Source organism: Pipra filicauda, unplaced genomic scaffold, assembly GCF_003945595.2.
Source record: "Pipra filicauda isolate LSUMZ 115617 unplaced genomic scaffold, ASM394559v2 scaffold77_size3566232_pilon, whole genome shotgun sequence".
Classification (NCBI taxonomy): domain Eukaryota; kingdom Metazoa; phylum Chordata; class Aves; order Passeriformes; family Pipridae; genus Pipra; species Pipra filicauda.
This window is the reverse complement of record NW_024104953.1, coordinates 1,457,942-1,470,458: the sequence shown is the minus strand read 5'-3', so window position 1 is coordinate 1,470,458 and position 12,517 is coordinate 1,457,942. Positions and strand designations below refer to the sequence as shown.

The 12,517-nt window shown below is 46.8% G+C and overlaps 1 protein-coding gene across 2 annotated transcripts in view; it reads left to right on the top strand.

Annotated features, from left to right (window-relative positions):
- Positions 1 to 12,517, top strand: part of PAK5 (p21 (RAC1) activated kinase 5) — a 250,509-nt gene that overhangs the window by 54,262 nt on the left and 183,730 nt on the right. For both annotated transcript variants that reach the window (XM_039389848.1, XM_039389849.1), the window contains one exon: positions 2,580 to 2,676. The gene's annotated coding sequence lies outside the window, so the exon portion shown is untranslated. The remainder of the gene's footprint in view (positions 1 to 2,579; positions 2,677 to 12,517) is intronic.

The following is a 12,517-nucleotide window of genomic DNA, read 5'->3' as shown; positions in this document are numbered from 1 at the left end:
TTAGTGGGGAAACTCCCCTGGGTCACTGGTCAGACTGTCCTGTGGAAATGCACTGTCCTGTGCGTCTTCCAAGGCCAAGATCCAGAAAGTACAGAATCGGTGCTGGCACAAGTGGGCATTTCCTACAAAGAGGATGATGGACCTGTTGAGATCTGCAGATGGAGGATTTTTGGAGGACTGCAGTGAAACAACCAACTGAAAACATGTTAGCCTCAGGACAGGACTGCACATCCTCAGTTGCTCCTTGTGAATCACTGGGGATGGAATCAGTGTGTTATGGAAAGGGTGTTGCGTGCGAAGCAGCGCTCTGTGCTAACATCAAGGATATTTGTCTTGTTGGTGCCTTACTGTCTTTGATTTCCCCAGAAACAAAGTGAATCCCTTAAGGAATTTCTTTCTCGCTTTCCTCCTGAAATTTGATTATTTGAAGAGATTGAGGAACTGCACAGTTTAGGAAAAGCTTCCCAGGGAAAGCAGCTTGCAAAACTGGGCTTGTCAGCTTCTGTCTGCCTTGTGCTGCACCCTGAGACTGAGTCAAGAGCACTCTGGGAAATACTGAGCTGATGTTGCAGAGAGTGCCTGCAGCTCCATGGTAGCCCATGGGGGTTTAAGCCATCAGAGGGCCTGAGGCAACAGCAAAACATGGTAGCAGAGGACTGAGGATATAACTAGTGAGAAGAAAATACTTGCTTTCCCCTCAGTTACCAGTAGCATCAGTTCAGTCTCAGATTTTTCCTGCTGCCAAGTCCAATGTTCAACCAAGACGTGGGAAAGGCCTGGCCTCCCAGCAGCAAGGGAAGCGTGAATGTGAACCAGACCTCACCCTATATCTGGAGCAGAGCTGCTGATGTTCCCAAGGAAATCCCTGTGCTGAGGTGGCAAGGCCTCGTTCCTCAGGGCTATTGCAGTATGAGGGATTTGGCAGAGGTGGGGTCTACAGAGCAGGGGTGTACCCCCAAATTATAACCTCGTCCTTAGTCATATTAAGGACAAAAGTGGTGGTACTTTAATTTTTTTCTACTAATGACAAAATAGAGTTTGAGTATTTTGATTTTTATCCTTCTCTTTTATCTCCCCCTGGCTCTTAGTAACGCTCTGCTGGTTCTCAGCCAGGCTGCCGGGGGGCTGCGTGACCCTGGCTGTCCCAGGCCCCCCTGTCCTCAGGACATGGCTTTGCAGCTGGGACTTGAATCCGTGCATTAGCCAAAACCCTGGCAACGCTTCCCTTTGAGTCAGTGTCTCTGTGGAAGCGTTCTTCAATATAACTTTGGTACTGTAAATACTGGAGATATTTACCTTCTGTTTCAGGGGAGTGAGGGCTTTGGTCTTCCAGCATATTTAATTCCTTCTCTTGGCTTAGCCTTTATTGGCTCTGGACTGTCAGACAGTGGGGAAGGGGAGCTGTGGTGGATTTCTGCTTGTTTTCTCCAAGGTGCATGAGGTATCACCTGCACAAGCAGAGGCTTTGCAGGAGTCAGTCTCCAAGGAGCACTCCTGACATTGGATGTGGCAGAAGTCACAGTGCAGAAATATTAGCAGCAACATCACATTGCAGATGTTACCCTCAAATCACCATCACTTTCCTCCCTCCAGAAAGGCCTCTCTGATTAATGCTTGTAGCATAGGAAAGAAACACCGTAATACATGGATTTCATAAGCAGAGGATTTGTCAAATACAAATGTGGCCCTTGAGGCATCCATTGATCCGGAGGCTCTTGTGGCTGCTTGCAGATTGATGGTCCACACCTCTCGTGGGCCAGCATAAAGTTGGAGGTGGTCACAGACAGCCAGGGATTTTCCCAGCTGAGTGCAGGGCCAGAGGAAGGGCATTTCTAGATTTATCACGGTCTTTTAAAAATGGTCCTCAAAAATGTTTCCACTTTCAATAGCAACACGTTTTCAGAGACCACCAAATACATATGGATCTCTGAAAATTAAATACAATTTGTCAAAACCCAGGTACCTCTATCATCTCCCCTCTTCCTCATTTACCATTAGAAATAAATGTAGAATACTTGGAGCAGAAACTAAAAATACCCCCAGTTTTTTTAATTTTGGTTGAAAAGGCCACTTGTTTATTTTGACAGGTTAGTTTTCGCTATTATTTAGAAGCAGTTGCCTAAAGCAAAGCACGAGGTTTAGGCTTTGCCTGCCCACACAACATATTGTCATGCTGATCTTCTATCAGCCCTGACCACCCATAGCCCCTTGCGTGGTCGGGGAAGGCAAGCGCAGACTCAGTGCCAAACTGTGCGTGTTGGAGACGTGCATGGGTGCCACCAGTGTTCTTATTCTGACCTGCTCCCTGAGTACTTCTCCTGGAACACATGGCTTCAGGGAGAAGGGCTCCTGGGCAAGGCTGAGATGCTGCACAGACACACCAGGTGATTTACCCACTCCTGCAGGGAGCCACTGGCAGTGCCAGCAGTGAGCCAGGTCTCCTCTGCTCCTTAAATTTAGACTTGTCAGCTCTCAGCTCTCTCTGCAGCTTTGTGAAGTGTAATAGGATCCAAGGTAGTTGCAAAACAATGTCAAAGGTGTTAAAATGATTATCATAAAAATACATCTGCTTTCTGCAGTGATGCCTTGGAATGCCACAGAATGCTTGGAAACCAGAAGGGTGGCACCTGGCTGCCAGAGTGTGCTTGTGTGGACTTGGAGAAGTCTGCTGAAATGGTAGGATTTTTCTTTCCTTTTAAAATGATTACTGTAGGCAGTTAGAAAAAAATCAATTCTATTTCCCATGTGATGCAGATCTCGATCTACCTTCTAAATCCCTTTAACTTGATTAAGGCCTTAGGAATTTCAACTATTGAAAAATACGAGCTTTTTCATATAAATATCTGAGGTTTATCATCCCTAGTGCAGCCAATAGAATTAAGTGCCTAAGTCTTATCTTGAGAAATTCAAGTAGCTCAGCCTTTAGGGATCATACAACCTTACCAAAGGCTTTAACATATGTTTGTATGTAAATATAGTTTACATATATATTAAGCTTACATACGTATATGTAAATGTAGATTATGTATATGGCAGGTTGCAGCCAATCTTGAGAAGGGATTTTCTTTATACCCTTTTATGATATGTAGTTGGGCAAACAGAGCCTGATCTAACCCAGGCAGTTTTGAGATGTCTGTTATCTTTGTCATCCTTTGGATCACACCTTCCCTAAAGGGAGGTGAAGCTCGGGCATATGGGTGGTGATTGCAAAGATGCATCTTGCTCTATGGTAATGTTTACTTTATAGCACATGCTGGAAAGGGTGTTAGTGCAGAAGAATAGAGATGCAGGGCTCTAATAAATGCACATGGCATATATCTTTCCCTTGGAAGGGAGTGTTGCCATTTCCAGCTACAGTTACTGTGTTTTCGTGGCTTGCCAAGTCCTTGTGTGCCATTTTCCGTACTCTGGGATATGTGCACTCCAGCTGCTCAGCTGCACTGTGCTGGCCTTGGGGGTCACTTGAGCTCCCAGACCTGTGTGTCCTCTCATGGTGGGGACAGAGTGGAGACAGATCTTGGCAATGCCAACAAGTGAGAGCAGGAGGGGCCAAATCTGGTCAGCTTTGAGCTCCACGATGGAGCTGGTCCAGTCCTGGGGGACCACAGACTTTGGGGAACCACCAGCCCTGCCAAGGAGGAAGTACTGAGCTTCCTTGGAAGCAGGAAGCCTGGTCATTTCACTCTGTACTGATTTCTCCACTACCCTTGGCGGTACAGCCCTGGGATTTGGCCTTTGCAGCATTGTGATTCCTCACGTCTGCAGAGCGTGGTCAAACCCAGAGCAGGAGAGAGGAGCTGCTCAGGGCAAAATGGGTGTAGCACTGGCACACTGTTGCTCTCCATGCTTTCCCTTCCCTGCCTCCCAGCGCTCTGTGGAACTGTAAAGGTCAGAGCTGTTAAACTCACCAAAGGAAATGCAGTATGCAGTGTTTGACGTTTCAGGAATACAGCATGGTGGTGATTGTTAAACCTGCTTCCTTCAGTGCACCAACAGTCCCTGCAAAACGTGTAGGTTGGTGTTGACACAGCTCCAGGTACATCCCGCTGGTCTCATCTGGAGGTGTGAACCTAACAGACTCCTGTTACAACGCACAAAGTGGGCAGCACCAGTCAGTCACACACGTGGATTATTTAAAGGGTTGGAGTTACCGGTGTGCTTTCAGCTGGCCCACAGTGCCATTTGCATTTTGGCAGCACGAGTGCAGATTGTAATCCTGCCAACGAGACAGATCTTTGCGTGTGCCCTGGTGCACTCAGAGGTACAAGTTTCCTCGAGGCGTTCCTGGTTGCAACTGTGAGATAAGCAGTGATCTCTTTTTGAAAGTCACCAGGTTCTGGCTGACTTGTCTTTTCCCATGGAAAAATATTAGGATGCATGATCTCAGGTATGTGGTGGTAGCAAAAGAGGAGCTATTGACAGAAATAGAGAACACCCCTGAGGACTCCTGTGAGCTGCAGCTGAAAACGTATCTGCTGAGCTCCCTTTTGGGTAACTGAAGGAGGCTGACTGTGAGCAATGGGAACTCAAAACTGTACCCAAGGGCTGCGCTGAGCGCTTCCTCCAGTGTGGGAATACCAACTGACTGCCTGTTTTAGTGAAAGCAGGGCCAAAAAAGAAGACAACCATGGGGAGGAAGAGGCAGATGCAACAGGGAGAAGCATAAGGCGTTGGAAGTGATGTAGCGGAAACACTGCTTAGAGCAGAGAGGAAAACCAGAAAGGTTGCCTGTGCTTGGAAGGGAAAGCCAGAGGTGCAGCCTGGGAGAGGGATAGAGAAAAGAGGTGAAACAAGGCAGGCTCAGTGGGCAGGAGGGATAAAGCAATGCCAAAAAAAGGATAAAAGCAGGTAGCAGAAACTGAGACTCTTCTCCAGTGAAAATTACAGCAGGAGAGAGGCCACTGTTCTTTTGTCATTCAGCTACACTAAGAAATTCAGAAAGGAATCCTCATAGATGTAATATAACAGCCTTTTGACTGACCTGAAATTGCCAGATTATTCAAAAGCATCTTGAAATGCTGGGGCTGAGGGTGGTGGTTGGTTTTGTTAAGGCACTCTCACTTCTTGTACTGTCTTCACATCTGTGGTATTTATGGGTAAAAATAATTCAGCACAAATATAGTTTGTGTCTGTCTTTAAGAAATCAAAGTTGTTGTGATGCTTGGGGCTGTGACAGAGAGCCCTAGAGAAGTGCAGGCAGAAAGCTGCTGCTGTAGGGAGGCAAAGAAATCTGGAGTTAAATAAAGAAACCATCTCCAGCATCACAGTTCCACCCAGCCCCTCTCCACTGGGCTCGTGGTTAATCAGCATGTGCTCCCGACAGACCCTTCTGATATATTAATTAGCGCAGCGCCCTAACGAGGAAGGCAGAGAATTGTGTTTCAGCGGCGATAAGCCGAGCCCTTCTGTTTGTTTCAAGGCAGGCTGGCCCACACTGAGCTTTCAGCCACCGTGGCTGTAAGGGATGGAAGTGGATGGTGGAAAGCTGGAGAGCTCTGATCTCCCTGTGGAGAGATGGGAGGCTGTGAAGGCGCTCTCCGCGTGCCGCCAGAGCAGAGCGAGCCAAAATGCGGAGCCGTCCCCCGGCAGCGCAGCAGCAGGGAGCTCTCGGGAGAATTCCTGCAGCAGCCCACTGCTTTTAAAACCTGGTCAATAAACATTAGATAAGATGGATGTTTCTTTGTCAATGAGTTCATCTGAACTTCAGTTACACGGGGCACTAGCTGGGAGACATAAAATGTTTTGTGCTGCTTTATTAAAGAGGAACTTTGATTACCTATTAAGAACTGACCGTTTTTTCTCAGTACATGAAATTCCAAATCTGTCAGTGCGGTTCAGTGATGAATATTTGCATCCTGAAGGGCAAAGAGCCCAGTGCTGCTGCCGAGATGCTCCAGTGTGCACAACTCCCCCCACAGCGAGGGCGCTTTCATGTCTCCTGTCTGCAGACACTGTCTGTCCAGTGTCACTTTGTGAATGGGATTTGGAGTAAAACAGATGGGTTTGAATGGAAACCCAGCCCTTGGGTCTGGAAGTGGAGCGCTGAGCTCCTGTTTGCAATTGGATTTGGATTTCAAAGCAACTGGAGGGTAGGAGGATGTGTTTGGGGGCGGCTTGGTGGCTCTGCTGGGATTAGGAAATTCTGCAGCATTGCCTCCCAGCCTAACCAGCTTAGTTCAGATATAGGGGACCAGGGAGGCGAAGCACAGGCAGTGCTGACTCTGAATTTGTGCTGTTTCATACTGGACCACAAACTGGCAGTTCAGCTACTTGAAAGGATACTTGGTTTTGTGACTTTGGCCAAATGACAATGGCATAAACAAAGCAGAAATGCTGCCGAGTGGTGTGATGTTGATCTGGGCTTCCCAGGACCTTCCTCTTCAGTGACTCAGGCTCTTGTCCTTCATGTGCTCAGAAATGTGCACACACAAAGCATGTTCAAGCAGTCTGCTGCTGGCACATTGGCTTGCTTTTTTTTAATTATTTTTTATTAATCCCACTGAGACAAATGGTATAGATTTTACTGAAAGGGGAAAATTGCTTGTTGCTATCCGAATAATGCAACCTAACAAAATCTCAGAGGCAGAAGGTGTATCCACCTGCTATTGACCCACCTCCTCACCTGAACTTAAATGCCATAAACCTGGACAAAACACCTCACTTCGCCTTGCAGCACAGATGATTAAAATGACTCGTTAAGGATCAAAACATGCATGAGCTCAGAGAAACCCTCCCATGCACAACCCATCAGCCCTTCCCTAGGGGCTGCAGAGCAGCACAGGGCAGCAGAGCTTTTGAGGGGTGTTGAACTGGCCACAAGGCACAGAAGCAGCAGGACTGATGAGGAATGACCTGCTCTAGGGGCTCCCATCACCTGTTGCTTTTCACAAAGCTTGTTGGAGAAAGGTGTTTCATCCTCTCAGGTATCATATGAGTTAAATATGGCACTGGGAGTTGTGGTTTTGCTTGTTGCCAGCACTGGTCTAAGGGGACAGTACAGAAAGAAAGAAAGAAGGTTATATTCAAGATCTAATTTAGACTGTAAATCCTCTGGTGATCATGGCTGATGCTCCTCTCTCTGTGCAGCTCTGAGTGCCAGGATCCTCCTCCAGAAACACGAGGTCCAGCAGGTACCGGAGGGCTGGTGTTAGTTAGCCGGTAATAGCGGCAGGAGCCACGGAGTCTGCGAAGCAAAATCAATGGAGCAAGATCTAAAAGCTGTACTAAATAACTCCTCAATAATCATAAATCTTGTTACCAACAGCTCTCACGCTGCTTTACAGTGGAGACGATGCGCTCGCTTTGCGGAGGCGGAAATTCAAGCGTCGAGGAATGAAGCGATCGTTCCTAGAGATGCAGCAGAGAAAAAAAGGGTCTGGATTTCTGGGTCGGTGTGTTATCTGCAGGGCTGCATTGCCTCCCTCCCGTGACCTGGAGAATCAGCATGGGAATAGCCTGATGGCAATTTTCAGCTCTCTGGTGGGTGCTTTAGGGAAGCATTTCCCTCAGGGCCCTGCTGAGCAGCACTGGGCCGTGGAGACTGGCCAGGAGGATGCTGAGAGGCAGTGGAGGAGCAGGCTCGATGCAGGTCTGCCTCTTCAGCCAGAAGTCTGCCTAATGGGTTTTTCCTCTCCTCTCAACGGGTCTCTGCACATGCAGGAGAAGCAGAGACTGTTAGAGAGATTTGTTTTGCAGCAGGTGATGGGAACAGCAGAGCTTGGGAGAAAATACTGCTTGTTATAACATGCAGCAGTCTGACTCCATCCCTGCTCGCTTGTCACGGCACTTATCTCAATAAAAAAGGCAGCTTTTGTCTTAACTTATTTGGAAAGCACATCAGGCAGGGGTTAGAAAATATCCTCCCCTCTGCTCTTCCCCCAGAGCCCCACACAGGGTCTGGCCCAGACCCTGCAAGAGGCAGCCTCTTCCCTGGGTTACTGGGAAATAGATGGGAATTTGATGGACAGTAGGTGCCTGATCTAAATCTGGGGTTGTGATCATCAGTGGATGGGTCAGGGCTAAGTTTCCCAGAAAGACTCTTGGTGCAGAGAGAAATTCAAGTGGAAAATCCTAAGTGGAGGAACCCAGTTTCAAGACAGAGCCTTTAACCCTCGTCTTACCAGTTTGGGGTTTTTTTGTTTGTTTTTTTTTGTTTGGTTGGTTGGTTTTTTTAATTAATATTAAAGTCTGTAGATTGATTAAACAAGTATTTACCTGATGTGAGGTAATAAGGATGCATTAACTCCTAAATCATTGCGGTGCTGGACAAGAAATCTTTCCCAGAGTGGCCTTATGGCTTCGGGGTTTGTGTTGGGGGCAAAGGAGGAAACCACAGGCTGTGACTACGCTGGTGTTTTAATGAGGATGAGGGTGAGATTTTGCAGCAAAAAAAACGAGGCTTTGGCTCATCGCAAGGCTTTTGCATCACCAGAGGGCAGCAGAGATTGGAAGAAAACATTGCTGCGAAAATCCTGCAGCAGTGGCCAGAACTGGGGAGGAAAATATTCCTCCTCTATGTTGGAGTGAGCGACCTGCGGGTGGTAGGTGGGGGCAGAGGTGGGTGTGCGTCCCCCTGGTCTCTCACTGGCTGAGAAGTGCCAAGAGCTCGGCTCTGCACCGCTGCGGCTCTGGGAGGAATGCAAACAGATTTCTGTCCTTCTGGCCCGTGCCTTGCACCAGGACCTGTCAGCTGGCTGGCAGAAGGAAAACGTAGCGGATAAACATTCGCAAGGAAAGCGAAAAGCAGTTCAGATTGACATCCGTGCCCCAAGTCCTGCTCTGGGCTGCGAGGAAAATAGAGCATGCAAAATGCTTGGTCCCTCTTGCTCAGCCCAGGCAAAAGCCTCATGGAGCGATCTTTCCCCTGGCAGCGACTTTTATTCACGGCGCGTCGGCAAACCGCCCCTTTCCCTCCTCCTGCCATCACCACACCGTGCCCTCAGCCCCCAGGAGCAGACCTTTGCCTCCCTTCGCCAGCAGACGCGTCTTCCCGCCTCCGACATCACCGGCAGCTTTTCCTCTGCCCCCCTTGTTCTCTTCATGCCTTCCCCTCCACAATTAAAGGCTGTGGGTCATAAACTAGTGAAGCGATGGTGTGAGCCCACTCACACTCCAGGTTCCAGCCCAATTTTACCAGACAGCAAAGTGAAGGGGCTGAGTAGAGATTCGTCCAGTCCCACTCCACTGGCTGCCTGCTGCCACAAACACGGGGGCTTTCCTCAAGTAATTCAGCTTTATGGATGGGGAAAGATACTTCCTGCTCCATGGTTCCCCAAAACAGGATTTTTAGGGACCCAATCATTTGTATTGTAATTATTACTATTAACTGGAATAATTCTAACTTGTTATTATTAGAAGCTCCAGCAGAAGGAAGGCACCAACATTTGCTTTTCTTTGAAGTGAATCTCTCACTGAAACAAAGCTGCCTGCTGAGGACCTGCAGGTAGATATTTGGCATATATTTGAAGGATTAAACAGCCTAAAATATCCCCCAGGCTGCTGACTGCTTTGGCACTGTGTCTTGCCTGTTCGGATGTGACTTTCAATTGTGCCTTTCACTTGTACTATTTTTTTTGTTTGTTTGTTTTTGCTTAGTTTATTGCTCCCAGGCAAATTTCTGACTGTTGTCAGGACCCTGGGCAGAAAACCCAGTGAAATAGTACTGATGTCTCAGCTGCTGTAGCAAAGGCCTTTTTGAATTATATGGCTTTTTTTACTACAAAAAGAAGGAGAAGGGTGGTTTTGCCTCTCTTTGCCATGATAGTGTTTATCAGGGTGCCATCCTTCCTCCTCCTCCTTTCCCCAAGCTTCTAGGAGGCCTTTGCAGTGCTCCTGATGAGACAAGAATGTGTGGGGAGGGACCAGGCAGCCTGTGGAAGCATGAAGGAAAGGCAGGTGATTAGATGTGGTGCTAAAGCTCGTTGGAATGGTCCAAATTTTTTTTTTTCTAGTGCCTGTTCAACACAAAATTCATAAGGGGACCTTAGATCTGGACCTCCCTACAAAGAGTGAGCTCGGCACCATCTTTACCACAGTTTCTTGCTGTAGCTGAGTTTCAGACTGAAAATGTCAGTGGTTGAAGATAAACTGGAGACAGGGCTATGGAGAGTCTCTGAGGCACATTTGGTATGTGGTACCAAGCCAGGCCCCAAGGTACAGAGTGTGAGCTAAATGACCTGCTCTGATAGACTGGGAGGCACATGGGGTTGAATGGTGCTTACTGACATCTCAGAAAACTCTTTTGAAGATTCAGGCAGGTTTTTAAATCTAAGAGTCCAGGAGAGATCTTGCTTTGCCCCTCTTTCAGCACATGTGTAATGGCACACCAAGGCTCCCCAGAGAGCACCACAACCAAACCAAAAAGAGCTCATCACTGTGGCATCACACACAAACCCACCCTTCAGCTGAGGGCTTGGTCATCCCTTGGAGTGATCCAAGCACTCCCAAGCCCCTGAGACCACTGCAAACACTCCCTGTAAACAGGCAGTAGTTAATATTCAGCCCTGACACCGAGGTGCTGCATAGTGATGGGTCAGACATGTTGTAAGCAATTGTTTGTCTTCCCTGACTGCATGAGCATGCAAATAGAGTCAAGTAAACAGAACTGCCAAAAGCCCACAGATTTGCTGTTTTAATTTTAGTGAAATGATAATTCTTAAAAGTCTGTTAGAACAGAGATATTAAGGATGGAGTTTCTTGTTTTCTTTTTATATATATATTATTATTTACAATCTTATCAGGAGCTTGAAGGAAAATGGTCAGTTTTAAAGTTTTGATCACAAAACCCATCAAAATTTTATTTAAAAGGACCATATTTCAACTGGTTTTTTTACTGTTCCCCCAGCAGATCTTGCTGTGGCTGCTCAAGGCTCGCTTTAGAATTGGTTTCTGTAAGCAAAGCAACATGCATCTCTGAAATTCATTTTCACTGAATATTTTTTATATTCAGGAAAAGCTCCCTCCCACACTGCAAGCACACTGCATGAGGTGAGGAGCCTGGCCTCAGCAAATTCACTTATAAAAAGATGTAAATCAGCATTTCAAACACGGATGGTGCCTGTCAGTACACAGAGGCTTGGCTGTCAGAAGGTGGATATTCCTTGTTTACTGATAAATTAAAGTCTCTTCACCCAGGAAAACTTTAACAGTCACATGGTGATGACAAGAAACCACTGAATGAGCAGGCTGGGAAGGGATGCCCCCAGCTCTTGGCAATTCCCAGCCAGTTCAGCTGGGAAGGGGGGGGTCCTGCACCTTCACCAGTGTGGCCCCCTCAGCTGGGACAGGAGAAAATGGTGTGGGAAGAACAGGGACAAGCAGCTCTAGCAAGGTGAGAGTGCTGCCAGGAGGAACCAGGACTGTGAAGGGGGGCTAAAAGGCACAAGGGGATGAAAGTCATGATGAAATGATTCTTGAGCTATTTCTTTTAAGTAACGGTTATATTTGATTTCTTCTTTTCCTCCGTAGTGGATGCCAGGTCACTCTGGCCCATCAGATAATAACTGCTGACAGGCATCCAGAATTAATAGGCAATTTGAAGCTACTTCTGGCTCATGTGAATGTTCCTGTTGGTCCCTCTGTAATGGCTGTAGAGCTCAACAGCAGTTCCCTGTGACATGCCAGGCTTCTTTTGTTGTCCTTATTCACCAGGTAGGAGCTGAATTGCGAGCCCTGTGCTACAGGAGAAGAGCTGTTGGGCTGTACAGGCACTGCTGGTAGTAGTAGAAGATTTACTCACCTTATCCCTTCTGTGAGATGATACTCAGCAAACACTCTGTTATTTTATTTCAATTTTTTGTTTGTTTGTTGTTTTTGTTTTGTTTTGTTTCTTCCTTGAGGTCTCCAAGGTTTATAACACCAGCATACCAATGATTTAGCCTTGTCCCAGTCAAGTTCATTTGGGGGGGTAGGAAGTGAAGCCCTTACTTGGGCATGAGGAGATCCTCCAGCCCTTTAAAGCCAATATAATTCCTCCATCTAAAAATCTTCCCTGATTTGTTATTACAAATGAGATGTTCCTTGGAGCCATGGCAAGGGATTTGTGGCAGTAGTAAAGCTAAATTAAATTTCCTGGGGTTCAGCCTCAAACAATTGATAAGCTGGGCTATTCAGGAGCCATTCAAAGGTTACATTAATACAGCTGTAACTGTATTAATTACCTTCACTGCACTTACAGCAGCCCAAGAATTCCACTTTGTGGAATTTTTGTCTGTTTTGCATTAGCATATGAGCACAGATTGCTGACACCAGAACAATATTTGTGTTGCAATTTGCCTTCCAGAAAAAAACAATTGAATGGTAAATGTGTTTAAAATAGGGAAGAAAAAGCACATTCGTACATTTCAGTCATAAATATGTATTTAATGAAATATATGGTAAATGGGGAAAAAATACATGCAGTGGGTGTAGGAAGCCTGTAAGATAATCTCAGTAGAGAGGTGAGAGGAATTTTTGGCATATGTGTTATTTTGTGCCCTTTATCTAAGCTGTTGTCATATCAAAGTGATGATTTGATGTA